The 14,739-nt window shown below is 42.2% G+C and overlaps 1 protein-coding gene and 1 long non-coding RNA gene across 16 annotated transcripts in view; one reads left to right on the forward strand and one right to left on the reverse strand.

Moving 5' to 3' along the window:
- The window catches only part of PPP2R2B (protein phosphatase 2 regulatory subunit Bbeta), a 500,674-nt gene that overhangs the window by 470,602 nt on the left and 15,333 nt on the right, over positions 1 to 14,739 (forward strand). The window lies entirely within an intron of this gene.
- LOC134737105 (uncharacterized) lies at positions 1,810 to 9,254 on the reverse strand. Its single transcript, XR_010121685.1, has 3 exons — positions 9,011 to 9,254; positions 2,346 to 2,533; positions 1,810 to 2,065 (listed from the first exon to the last, which is right to left on the reverse strand). It is a non-coding gene; the product is annotated as an uncharacterized lncRNA (long non-coding RNA).

Below are 14,739 nucleotides of genomic sequence, written 5' to 3' on the forward strand. Positions count from 1 at the left end.
ACTGAGTTATATATAAGCTACTTTAAAGATAATGTCACAATATTTTATGGTGCTCTGCCCCATGACTTTTGTGTCTTGATCACAACTTGGGAACCTTGCTCTATAGAAGTTCAGAGAAGAAAGTGATTGTTTCCAACTCAACTTTTCAGAAAGAATATCAAAGGGTGGTAGAACGGGGAGAGGGAGCAGAGCCTGGAATATGGGAACGATTTTACCTTTTAGAGAATTTCAAATCCTACTGAACAACTTCCAGCCACTAGGTGGCTTTCAGATACTCTGTTGAGGTTCGTAAAGGCCAGTTATAGGTATTTGTGAGATTCCTGTGGCTTGGAAACTTGGCTTTAATGAAGATAGAAAGAGGTTGTATATCATAGTGGTCAATAGTGCTGGTTCTGGGGTCAGACAAGCCCAGGTGTGGGTAACTTGGACTTAACTCCTTGGATTTACCCTCTGTACAGCTAAGTGTCTACCTCTATAAAATGGGGACAATAATGGAACATGCATTACTGGATTGTTGTGCAGATTCAGTGAAATGTCTGGTCCAGAGTAAACACTCAATATTTTTTAGTATTTTATTATCAAAACAATTCATAAACTTGGAGTTACAGATGAGAAAGTTGGGCCCAGAAAAAGCATGTTGTTTACACAAAGTCAAAGATCTAGGCAAAGGTAGAGGGAGCTTGAACCCAGGCCTAAAGTTGAATGTTGTCAATAGATAATCCCTATAAACACTTCCCATCTTTGCCTCCCCAGGCCTGTAGGAGAGGTAGCCAGGGAAAGCCACGTACTAGGCAGAGCGCAGAGGAACACAAGTATTTTTCTGGTAGAGTCTGCCCAGGCCTGGGGGTCTGTGTTTCTACAGAACCTGCTGGGGGAGTGCTAGAGTACACGGGGAGGAAGTACCTGAGCAGCAGTGGAGATGGACAGGCCTCTTACTCTCTAACCAAGTGCAAAATGAGAGCCAAGTACAACCTGTCTCTCTTTCCCCATAACCAAGTCATTAAGCAAAAGTGCTTGCTAATAGATAAAGCCTTTATTGTCTACAGTGATTGTAAAATGTATCTTCTCTCTGCATCAGAGGACAGTGGCCTCAAGTTCTAGAGTGACTGTGGAAGGGAAGGATAGCCCACATGTTAATGGCATGTATGGAGCCAGTGGGAGGGCCTATCAGGTAGTAGGCACTCGATAAATTCAGTGGCTGTTCTCCACATTGCCCCGGTACATTGTGTTAAGTCTGTGAAGAGATGGCTCCACTCTGGTTAATTCTCTGTGGTTGGTGAGATCACAATGAAGCTAATGAAGCCCAAACCAGCGGTTGAATCCTTGCCAGTCCAATTTCTATTTGCTGGAACCATGCCCTCAGAGGTATGGGGCAGCCAGTGTCTGTTCTCAGCACCAGGTTGAAGGGGCCACCCTTTCTAGTCAGAGGACTGGAGGAAAAATGATGCTATATGAGATGCCATAGAGCCAGAGTTGGGTTTACATCCTAGCTCTGCCTCTTCTTAGCCTGTGACCAAAGGCAAGTGACTCTCTGAGCATCATTTCTTTGTCTCCATAGAGTTTAGCGCAGTGCCTGGCAGATGGAAGACTATCACTACTCGATGTTTGCAAACTCCAGGAACCTTTAAGAAACAGATCAGTGGATTAGAAGCGGTGTTTTCCTGTAGAAAACCAGTACTGGGAACACAGAGGCAGAGTGCCTGATCCATGAGAAGACAGTGAAGCAGTGACCAGCCCACACCAGGGTCCCTCCAGGCAGTGCTTGGCCCATGCCAAGATGGACTGTCATACTCAGCTGTGAACTGCTCACCTTGCTCTGCAGGGAGATCACTGTCTGGGGAGCTGCTCCTCTCTCCCTTTCTGTGCCTGTGCCTCTCATTGCAGTGATTATGTAGACAGCCTGGGAAACGGGGACAGCTTGGGAGTTCAGCACTGGCCTCTGCGGTGCCATGGCAACCAGCTTCCTAGCAATCACCCCTAATAATGGCCACTCGAGGTCTCTTCCACCTGGGCAGAGGCTCCCCAGGGAGTTCGGGCTTCTCTTGGAGTAGCTGCACAAAGCTACCTGTTGGGAACAAATTATGAGAGGGAGGGAGGGAAGAGCATGCTATCTCGGGGGGAGAGACGTGAGAAAGGAGGCAGATAAGAAGTCTCTAGCCTGTGATGTGTGGAGTGGGCCCAGGGGCCTGGGGATGCTGCCACTGGGTTCCCGGAGCCCACTGGCTGTAGGAATGTGTAATTCCACAGTGGGAGGTAGAGGCCCATGGACACCTTTGCCACTCACCAACCTTGCAGAGAGTGAAAGACCAAATATGAGTGCTCATAAAGCCAGCCCTCGCTGTTACCAGATTTCTTCATTAGGCTCCTGTCGAGATGCTCACTGCCAACTCATCATCTTGTCTGCACTGCAGCCGCCTCCCTTACGGCTGCCTGCTGGAGAGAATGTGCTCAGAGGCCTCCTTCAATCAATATCTTTCCAGAATGACAGTTCTCAAAAAGGCACCAGTCCCGCTTGGCTAATAAATGATTATTCCTCACAAAAGAAAAACAGACCCACAATTAATGAACTTGTCTGTACATAGTAGCCCAAATTCAGTCTTTAGATTGACAAGCGAACCCTAAGCCAAACACAGGTTTTCGCTTCCCCTTTCTTTAGATCAGATTCCAGCTGAGCCTCCTTCGTAAGAAAGTTCTAACCCCACAGATAATGAGCCTTCCGATGCTGGGCTCACTCAGGGACCATATGGTCCTTTGGGTCCCCATCTCTCCAAGCCTCTGTTTCCTCAGCCATAAAATAGAGATAATTCTTACCCTAGATGGTGCCTGGCAGGTAACAGGTGCTCTTGTTATCACTGGTGTTGCCTTTCTGTGGGGCCAATTCCCTGAACTAAAATTTCTTAACTCATTGTGAATCCTGAACAAATAATATTTAAAAATAATAGGAGGAAGATTAGAAGGTGACCAAATTAACCAGTAAGGAAGAAAGGATGCAATGGGCTGAGATTGTCCAGGAAGGCTTTCTAGAAAAAGACAGTGAGCCCTGAAGGTTGAATAGGAGCCAGAGAAACAGGGGAGCAGGGAGAGGCTAGGGAAGGAGCATGGATCCAGCCCCAGCACATGCCAGTGCACCACAGATATCACCTTCATCATTGCAGGGAGTTAATCAGGTCACAGGTTGTGGCCTGCATAGCTTACAGAGGATGTATGTTTGATCACACACTCAAGTTTCTTTAGTTAGTTGCTAACATGAAAAAATCAGAGTTCCTCAAAAAAATTTAGACTTTACAAATTAGACAATCTGGCTATGCTGGAGCGCCATTTCCGCATGGCCGCACTCAGCCGGAGCAGAGTGGAAACTGCCCCTTTATTGTTTTGTTTGTTTGTATTTTGGGTTTGTTTTTGAGACAGTCTTGCTTTGTCGCCCAGGCTGGAGTGCAATGGTGTGATCTCAGCTCACTGCAATCTCCGCCTCCCAGGTTCAAGTGATTCTCCTGCCTCAGCTTCTGGAGTAACTGGGATTATAGGAATACACCACCGTACCCAGCTAATGTTTGTATTTTTTTCTTTTCTTTTTTTTTTTTTTAGTAGAGATGGGGTTTTGCCTTGTTGGCCAGGCTGGCTTCGAACTGCTGACCTCAGGTGGAAACTGCCCCTTTTATAGGGTGTGGACACTCCTCTAGTTTGCCACAGTCCCTACTGTTCCCTATTTCTACCCATGAATGTGTCACCTATTTCACTACCTGCCTGGCCCCTGGAGGTAGGAGTTCTTCAACTCTGGTACCAATGAGTAGTAGACGGGTCAGACCTCAATGGAGCATTTCAGCAGAATGAAGTAGAAAGTAATATTGGAATGCTGACCTAGGGCTTGGTATGGAGCCCCTGAACCAGGACAAGGGGGTAGGACTGTTGGCTATCAGCCACTCAGAGTCACTGTAGATGTCTGAGCACAAAGTGACGTTGCTTTGGGAAGATTCAAATATTTAGCACATGGTAGGATTGCAGGTCGTTTCATGTTCTGCTGCTAAGCCCTGATGTCTCTGAGGAGTTTGGCTTGCTCTGCCTTTGCAGCCGCTGGGCTCTGGTTTCTCTGAACTGTGTCGGCTTATGGGTGTACAGCACCAGCAGCAGGAATGCTGGGAGGAAAGAGTGGCTGAGCTGGGGTTCACCAGCTCCCTTGGACAGTGAGCCTCTCATGGCCTCTGCCCAGAAGCAGCCCGCTCTGGCCTGCCTTCCCTGTCCAGCTGTATAGGGGCAGCTGCTGAAAGGGAACTGGCCCTGGGGTGCAGGGAAATAACAGCGGCTTTGCAGAGTTAAAGGGGGAACTCATGAACTTTGAGCCCTCCCTTTGTTGACAAATGGAGGAGGATCATTTTCTATCACTGCTGTAACAAATTATCACATACGTAATGAACTTAGTGGCTTAAAATAACACAAATTGATTAACTTCCTTACAGTTCTGTAAGTGAAAAGTCGGAAATGGGTCTCACTGGGCTAAAGTCAAGGTGTCAGCAGGGCTGTGCTCCTGTCTGGAGGTTCTAGGGGAGAATGGCTACTTGCCTTTTCCAGCTTCGAGAGGCTGCCTGCCTCCCTTGGCTCATGGCACCTTTCCATCTTCAAAGCCAGCAGTGACCAGTCTTGTCTTGTCTTTCTCATATGGGGTTATTCAGACCTTGACCCTCTTGCCTTCCTATTTCACTTATAAGGACCATGGTCATTACACTGAGCCCACTCAGATAATCTAACGTAATCTGTCTTAAGGTTAGCTGATTAGCAACCTTAATTCCCCCTTGTCATGTAACATAACATGGTCACAGGTTCTAGGGATTAGGGTGTAGACATATTTGGGGATGGGAGCAGTGGCATTATTCTGCCTACTACAGGGGAATTGAGCAACTTTTCTTCCTTCAAGAGATGGCTGGGCATGGTGGTTCACTCCTGTAATCCCAGCACTTTGGGAGGCCAAGGCAGGTGGATCACCTGAGGTCGGGAGTTGGAGACAGCCTGGCCAACATGGTGAAACCCCATCTCTACTAAAACTACAAAAATTAGCCAGGTGTGGTGGCGCACGTCTGTAATCCCAGCTACTCGGGAGGCTGAGGCACAAGGATTGCTTGAACCCAGGAGGCAGAGGTTGCAGTGAGCCGAGATCACGCCACTGCACTCCAGCCTCGGCGACAGAGTGAGACTCCGCTTCAAAAAAAAAAGAGAGAGAGAGAGATGAGAGGAAGCCCCAGCCATGGTAGATAAGAAGCCCCACTCTTTGTTGAGGGAGCACAGGCATGGTATATCTCTTGCTCACTCTTGTAACCCTAGCACCTATCATAGTGCTTTATATACACTGGGTACTCAATACCTGTTGTTTGAATGGTGTGTGTCACTAGAACTTGTTGACATCTTTTTATGGGTACAGAGGTGTATATAGTTATGAGGTACATGAGATATTTTGATTCACACATGCAATGAGTAATAATCACATTGGGGTAAACGGTATATTCATCACCTCAAGCATGTATTCTTTATGTTACAAACAATCTGGTTGTAGTCGTTTATTTTTAAATGTGCAATTAAATTAATAGACTATAATCACCCTGTTGTGCTATCACATACTAGTTCTTATTCATTCTTTCTTTTTTTTTGTACCCATTAACCATTAACCCACTTCCCCCTGCCCCACAACCTCTGGTAACCATCCTTCTACTCTCTATCTCCATGAATTCAATTGTTTTGATTTTTAGCTCCCATAAATAAGTGAGAACATGCGAAGTTTGCCTTTCTGTGCCTGGCTCATTTCACTTAACATAAAGACCTGCAGTTCCATCCATGTTGTTGCAAATGACAGGATCTCATTCTTTTTTTATGACTGAATAGTACTTCATTGTATATAAGTACCACATTTTCTTTATCCATTCATCAGTTGATGGACACTTAGGTTGCTTCCAAATCTTGGCTATTGTGAACAGTGCTGCAACAAACATGGCAGTGCAAATACTTCTTCAGTATACTGATTTTCTTTGTTTGGGGTATATACCTAAGGAGTGGGATTGCTGGATCATATAGTAGCTCAATTTTTAGTTTTTTGAGGAATCTCCAGACTGTTATTCATAGTGGTTGTTCAAATTTTCATTCCCACCAACAATGTACAAGTGTTCCCTTTTCTCTACATCCTCGTCAGCATTATTGCCTTTTAGATGAAAGCCATTTTAACTAGGGTCAGATGATATCTAATTGTAGTTTTGATTTGCAGTTCTCTAATGATCAATGATGTTGAACTCTTTTTTGTATGCCTATCTGCCATGTGTATGTCTTCTTTTGATAAATATCTATTCATATCACTTGCTCATTTTTTTAAATGGGTTAGATTTTTTTTCCTATAGAATTGTTTGAGCTCCTTCTATATTCTGGTGATTAATCCCTTGTCAAATGGGTAGTTTGCAAATATTTTCCCTCATCCTATGGGTTTTCATTTTGTTGATTGTTTCCTTTGCTGTGCAGAAATGTTTTAACTTGATCCCATTTGTTCATTTCTGCTTTGGTTGCTTGTGCTTGTAGGGTAACCCTCAAGAAATATTTGCCCAGTCCAATGTCCTGGAGACTTTCCCCAATGTTTTCTTGTAGTAGTTTCATGCTTTAAGGTCTTAGATTTAAGTCTTCAATCCATTTTTATTTGACTTTTGTATATGTTGAGCGATAGGGATCTAGTTTCATTCTTTTGCATATAGATATCCAGTTTTTCTAGCACCAATAGTTGAAGAGACTGTCTTTTCCCCCAGTGTATGTTCTTGGCACCTTTGTTGAAAATGAGTTCACTGTAGATATACAGATTTGTTTCTAAGTTCTTGTGTTCCATTGATCTATATGTCTATTTTTATGCCAGCACCATGCTGTTTTGGTTACTGTAACTCTGTAGTATAATTTGAAGTCAGGTAATGTGATTCCTCCAGTTTTGTTTTTTGCTTAAGATAGCCTTGGCTATTCTGGGTCTTTTGTGGTTTCATTTAAATTTTAGGATTGTTTTTTCTATTTCTGTGAAGAAAGTCATTGGTATTTTGATAGGGATTCCATTAAATCTGTAGACTGCTTTGGGTGGCATGGACATTTTAACAGTATTGATTCTTCCAATTCATGAACATGGAATATCTTTCCATCCGTTTCTTTCATCAGTGTTTGTTTTTTAATTTTCATTGTAGAGACCTTTTACTTCTCTGGGTAAGTTAATTCCTGGGTTTTTAATTTGTAGCTGTTGTAAATGGGTTTAATTTCTTGAGATTATTTGCTGTTGAGATCATTTTTGTATCTTGATTTTGTATCCTGCAGTTTTACTGCATTTGTTTTCAGTTCTAATAGTTTTTTGGTGGCATATTTAAGTTTTTTCAAATACAAGATTATATCATTGGCAAACAAGGATAATTTTACTTCTTCTTTTCCAATTTGGATGCCTTTTCTTTCTTTCTTTGTCTGATTGCTCTATCTAGGACTTTCAGTACTATGTTGAGCAACACTGGTGACAGTGGGCATCTTTGTCGTGTTCCAGATCTTAAAGGAAAGGCTTTCAGTTTTTTTCCCATTCAGCATGATACTAGTGGCTCTGTCATATATGACTTTTATTATTTTAAGGTACGTTTCTTCTATATCCAGTTTTTTGAGGGTTTTTCTCCTTCATTCTGTTGATATGACATATCACATCATTGATTGATTTTCATATGGTGAACTGTCTTGCATCCCTGGGATAAATTCCACTTGGTCATGATGAATGATCTTTTTAATGTATTGTTGAATTCAGTTTGCTAGTATTTTGTTGAGGATTTTTGTATATATTCATCAGGGATATTGGCTTATAGTTCTCTTGATATGTCTTTGTCCGGTTTTGGTATCAGGGTAATACTGGCCTCACAGAAGGAGTTTAGAAGTATTCCCTCCTCTATTTTTTGTAACAATTGGAGTAGAATTGACATTAGTTCTTCTTTAAATGTTTGTTATTGGCTTGGGGACTTCTGACAGTGTACCAGGCACTGTGCTACATGCCTTGTTTGTTTTTGTTTTCAAGACGGAGTCTCACTCTGTGGCTCAGGCTGGAATGCAGTGGCACGATCTTGGCTCACTGCAAACTCCACCTCCTGGGTTCAAGCGATTCTTCTCCCAAGTAGCTGGGACTACAGGCACGTGCCACTACGCCCAGCTAATTTTTGTATTTTTAGTAGAGATGGGGTTTCACCATATTGGCCAGGTTGGTCTCGAGCTCCTGACTTCGTGATCGGCCTGCCTCGGCCTCCCAAAGCGCTGGGATTACAGGTGTAAGCTACCACGCCTGTCCTGTGCTACATGTCTTATTTGCTTTTATCTCTTTTGATTTTTATAACCATGCAAATAAGATATTGATGTCTACATTTTAAAGATAAGCTGCATCTTAACAAGATAAGGAAAATTGACAAAGACAATCCAACCTGGAGGTGATGAAGCCCAGGTTCTAGCCCCAGTATGTCTGACTCCTAAGTCCATTCTCATGTACCATCCTGAGAAATGTAGTTTAGGAAAGCAATTTGCAGTTTAAGCAGAAATCTCGTCTTCCAGCCCTTCTACATGATCTCATGGTGCTACCAGTCCTAGGGGCCCACTGTCCCACAAAAATGCATTGATCACCCCAGGCATTTATTCATGCTGATTCCCCTGTCTAGATAGGATTCCCCCTCTTACCGCTCAAACACCATTATCAGGGCTCAGCAAACTATGGCATACAGCCATAGTCTGACTCACAACTTTTCTTTTTTACAACTCTAGCAAAGAATAATATTTTTACATTTTCAAATCGTTGAAGAAATCAAAAAGGAATAGTGTTTTTTGACACATAAAAATTATACAAAATTGAAATTTCAATGTCCATATGCAAAGCCTTCGTGTGGGGTACATGCTCATCTGTTTACATATTGTCTCTGCTGCTTTCACACTACAAAGGCAGAGTTAAACAGTTGTAATGGAGACCAAATGGCCCTCAAAGCCTAAAATATGTACTAACCTCTTATCTATCCAGTGCTTATTGATCGTTTAAGGCTCAGCTTCTTATTAAATCTTTCTTGGTCACACCAGCCCATTTGCTCCTCACTTCTCCCCACTGTGAATTTTTGGTCTGTTTTTCCTGTCTGGGAAAAAAAAGGTTTTGATTCATTATTTCTTAACTTTGAATGAATGATTAGTTGTTATAAGACATGTTGTAAAAGAAGTATATAGTAGATGCAGAATTATTTTGAAAAGTTGTGTAAAACTTAGGGACCAATATAATTTCTTCTAGATTAACTTCTCATTCTTCATCACGCTATGCATTGTATGCCTTGTCTTGTTAAAGGGTCACTGTCAAACAATTGTTGAATTAATGGAGGGCTGTATGAAAAGCAAACTGCAAGGGTTAAGCAATTTGGTTTCATTATTTCCCAATTCAGAATCCTTCATCTGAGTCTTAATACGATCTAAATTTGTAGTCTCCAATCCGTGTCTGGAGACTATGTCATTAGGCCCCTGGTAGCACAGTAGCCACTAATTAAATCTTAAACCTCTTCTCTCACTGTCCTCAGCTGGATAAAGGCCAGCATTGTCAGTCCGAGGGAGTTCTTACCCTCTGTGGGAAAATTGTTGGCCGTTTCTCTCACTGGGCAAAATTATTGGATGTGTCTTCTGTATAGTAAAAATTACTGGCTGCATCTCAATCGGCGAGGCTTTTCTCTCCAGGGGCAAAACTGTTGCCTGCATGTCTCTGAAGGAAAATTGCCATCTGCCTCACTCTGTAGGAAAATTGCCAGTTGTGTCCCCATTATGGAGAAATTGTCAACCATGTCTCCAAACGGAAAAACGTGCCAGCCGCGCTTCCCTGTAGAAGAAATGTCAGCAGAAGTGAGCAATTTAAAGCCCTGCGCATGATTCCGAGGCTGTTCCTTTTTCATCGAGAGCGGACCCTCATGTCCCCCTGGCTTGTTTCCTGTACACTCCCTCTCATCTGCCCGCATCATCACAGCCACGGTGGGGGTGACATTGAAATAAGACAGACTTGGACCAAGGAGGGTGTATTTCAAGGGATAGTTCAGAAACAAGCTAGTATGTGTCTGTGTCACAGCCCAGAAAGAAGACCCAGAAATCAGTATCACAACTGGTTCTTAAGATCTGCCTCAAACGGAAAAACACTTTAGGCTTTTGGACTCATTGCACACCAGGCTTGCCTTAAGCAATGCCTAATTCTGCATTACTGCTGCCTTCCCTATTGTTTTGGGTACAGACACTTTGCTAAGTGATTCACAAGCAAGATCTCATCTATCCTCACAACCATCCTAGAATATAGGTACTACTATTATCTCCATTAAATGAAGCTTGGAAGGAGTCAGGCTGCTTGTTCAAAGCTCCATCATTTATAAGCAGCAAAGCTGGAGTTTCAACCCAGGCCACTGAGTCTGGAACCACCTATACTGTTAGTCAACACACCATCTAAGACAGAGTGAACAGGCCTTCAAGATCAGCTGTTTGTTAGTGGCCTTGGGCCCCTCCTAACCCCTCTACATAGGCATGAGTTCCTGTGAAATTAATGAAGGTCCAGTGTAAGATCAAGAGAAAGGAGCCACATCCAGTAACAGCCTGCACCTATGGTTACCTAATCTCTCTCTTCTCCTATCCCCAGGGTCCACAACCAGCTCGCTGAATGCCTCCTTTCTGCCCTTGTTCCAGTTGTGATGAATGCTGTTTCACTTTAGGTTTCTCTAAAGTTGGCAGTCTTCTTCTTAATTCTTTCTCTTATTTTTGAATTCTTGAATTACTGAATTCAAGATTTTCCCCAGATTCTGGAAACTTATTTATTTACCCAGTCATCTGAGCCCTCTCCCACAAGATACTTACAGCTCCATGGAGATGTATTCATATATGTACATGTTATAACAGAAAACACATCTGCACAAGGCACATAAGATAGCCTATGGAATTTTAAAGGCAGTATTCAGTTGCTTTTGACCATAGCAATCTAACCCAAAGTTATTCTGAGGAAGCCTGTACTAGAGAAACACTGAGCTGCAAATGATTTGCCAAATAAAAATAAAATGGAGTGGGGAGAAAGGTATGATCAAATAATACTCTGAAGTAGGATTAAAGCAGTGATTCTCAACCAGGGGCAGTCATGCCCCCTGGGGAACATTTGGCAATATCTAGAGACATTTTTGGTAGCCACATGTGGGCGGATGGAGTCAGCAGAGCAGATCTAGTGAGTACAGGCCAGATATGTTGCTGAACATTCTATAATGCCCCAACAATAGGGTGATTGCGTTGTCAACTCCCAAAATTGTCAAGGTTTCCCAAGCTTATTTGACTTTGGAATCTGGAATGCCTGACATCACAAGTTGAACATTTTGCTGAAGTCACTTTGGAAAGGCTACCTAGAGTAGTGGGGATTAGGAAAAGGAAATTGAAAAGCCAGTGGAATTTCATAGATTTTAGAATCTAAGAGCTGGGAGGGACCTGGTAGACAACCCTAACTCCTTCGTATTACAGAGAAGGAAACAGGCCCAGAGAATTGACAGTTGCTGAAAGCCACGCAGATGAAAGAGAGTAGGACAGAGGTTAAGAACATAAGCTGGAAGTATACTGAGTTCAAATTCTGGCTCTGTTCCTACTAGCTGTGAGTTGTGCCTGAGTTGACTGATTAGACTAATTTGTGGAAAAGAGAAAGTACTAATACCTATGAATAGTGAGTGAGTTAATACATGTAGAGCACACAGCACAAGAGCTCAATAGATGATAGGTATTATTAAAAGCCAGCCTGGACTTACGCCCAGCCTGGATTCCAGCCCAGCATCCCTGAGTCTGATGTTCTTTCCAATGTACCTGGATGGGCACAGGAAGAGGTGAGGAGCAGCAGAGGCACAAAAAGTGGGAATATACAAGGTATATCTAGAATGTGAGGAATCCTGGTTTGACTTGTTTGAACAGGGAAACAATATTGACAAGGCAAGGCCTAGTTGTGGAGGTGGTGTGACAGATGGGCAGAGTCAAGAGCCCATCTCTGCTGCTGCCTAGCTGCATGATCCTGGGTGACTTACTGAACCTTTCCTCCTGGTCTGTCTCCTTATCTACAAATGAGAAGAGTGACAGTACCTTCCTTAGAAGTTTGAGCATTAAATGCAATAATGTATGCAAAGCTTGAGGACCAAGAAGTGGTAGCAAATCTCATTTTACTACTGGGGTCTCCAAGACATACGCTCCTGTTGGTGAACCTGACAGCCCAGTCCTAGCCTCTGGGGGTATGTCAGGATTCTCACCAAGACTGCTTCCTCACAAAGGGAGCAAAGCTCTTCTTGTCTCCCCCTTAGTTCTCTTCCTCTCTCCTCTCAATATCTCTATTTTCTGGTAGCTAATTGGAAACTGTGCAGGTCAGCAGATTCTCTACTGTCATGCCAAACCAAGGGTCTCCAGGAGAAATGCTAGTGTTGATTTGTCTCAAGTTCTATCACTCAGGCACCAGATACCGTTGTACTACATGTTCAACAAATTTTGCACATCTCTGATATTGCAGGGGGCATGAGAAGTAAATTTTATGGAACACACACTGGTGTTCCATTTACCTTCCACTAGCCAGTTCCATAGCACCATGATTTCCCTCTGATAACACAGTAAAATCTCACTTATTCACAACTGTAACTACATTTGTGTGATTGCTACACATCTGTCCCTCCTCTATCCTGTGAGCTCAGTAGGAGTAGTGATGGATCTATCTTGTTCATTATTGTGTCTTTAGCATTTGGTACAGGGCCTGGCACATATCCAAATACTTTTTATTTGTGGACTCTAGCTAATATACTGTATTGTGCATGTGTGTGTGTGCCTGTGCATACAAGACACTTAACTTATAAATGAATGCACAGCAAGGTCTTGTACATGGCATCATGATTAAGAACAAAGATTTTGAAGTCAGATAGACATGAGTTCAAAATGCAGCTGTATCTCAGTGTGTCCCTGGACTGGTTATAAAACCTCTCTGTGCCTTAGTTATCCACATATATAAAATGAGGAATCATAATTCCTACTTCATAGGCTGTTTTAACAACTAAGTAAAGCACAGGGCCTGTAGTATTATAAGCTTCCCATCAACAGTAATTATTAATACTATTAAATGCTATTACCCAAGGAATGAAAATAATTCCTGGAGTTGCTATTAAAACTTGAATATACATAGATATGTCATGAACTACAAAGTGCTATGCCGGTATGTTATCTGTGCCTTGCCCTCTGTGTGCTACCTAAAGCCGGCACTCCACAAATAAATAGTGGTAGGTTGATTGAAGAATTGTCATGTTTCATTTCACATCCATCTTGTGAAGGTGTCATTGTGAGGCTTTACAGTGTTGCTACACTGGCTTCCAAATATGCCAAGTATTTGGGAAACAGATTCCTATGTATAACATTGAAAGGCACCATAAATATATACAATTTTGTTGTCGATTTAAACATTTTTAAATAGATTTGAGTTTAAAAAAGAGAAAATGTAAACATTCTTTGTGTCTTTTAAATAGTCTGCAGGTTCTGTACTCCTTGGTCCCAAATTCTCAAGAGTCTTGATGAATGAGATATGACTGGCCAGCACAGAAGCAGTGCATGCTGAAAATGAAAATAGTGATGACATGCATTGAGAACCTACTGTGTACCAAGCTTGCAGGCCAAGCAATGTGGCTCCTCATTTTGCAGCTGGGAAAACTAAAGCTGGAGTAGTAAATAAAATGATCACAGCTAGTAACTGACAGAGGCAGGAATTGATGACTCCAGAGCACAATTTGCTAAGCCCATCCACTTTACTGCCTCTGGGTCAGGTGTTTTACTTGGAATTTCCAAGCCTCCAATACTAATGAGATGGCTGTTAGTTGAAATTAATATGAAGATTTTCTTCCTATCTAGTTCTCATCTATGAAGATACCAATCAGAATCCAGGGGCCTTCACTAATACTCAGCTGAAGCCCAAAAGATGAGGGCAGAGACTAAGACATTGGGTCAGAGGCTGTAATGAGCCATGTTTTTCTGTTTCAACGATTTTTTTCTAAATTTTTGCAATTTCAATTCTGATTGATCAGGGTTTTTGTTGCTATTCTCTTCAATGCTTCTGTGAAAATTAACATTTTGGCTTAGTTCACGGTTTAATTCAGCAACTTATTATATACTTGGGTTCTTTATATAGAATTCATTACTGACTATGTAAGTGCATTGAGCAGGCAGGAAAGAAGTAGTCTTGGAGGATAACTTAACTCAGCAACCTGCAGGCCAGTGTTTGGTTCAGCCTAAAATTGTGATATAAACCCTTATTAGGTTTAGCCATGCACAATTGCTATCTTTGTAGGTCAAAAATAATTGAATGTCAGCAAATGCATATGTTTCAACGGAATACTATACATGCTAAGCACCCAGAAGGCAAAGAATCTGTTAATTTATCTGGCTTTGGCTCCAGTGAAGCAACAAATATTCATTGAACATTTGTAAGACTCTGAATACGAAGATAAGACCAAAATCCTGTTCTCAGGAAGCTTATGTCCTAGTTGAAGAGATAAAACAAACTCATGAATTGTTAATAATAATAATGTGAAAAATGATAGTTCCATTGTAAGAGAGTACCTGAGCAAATACTAAATAAATGGCCAGACCAAGCATGATAGGGCTTCAGAGAAAAGAAAAGATCATTTGGGGTGAAATAATATGTAGTAGATGAGGTACATGCATCAAAGAGTATTTGGA

Source organism: Symphalangus syndactylus, chromosome 7 (genome assembly GCF_028878055.3).
Source record: "Symphalangus syndactylus isolate Jambi chromosome 7, NHGRI_mSymSyn1-v2.1_pri, whole genome shotgun sequence".
Classification (NCBI taxonomy): Eukaryota; Metazoa; Chordata; class Mammalia; order Primates; family Hylobatidae; genus Symphalangus; species Symphalangus syndactylus.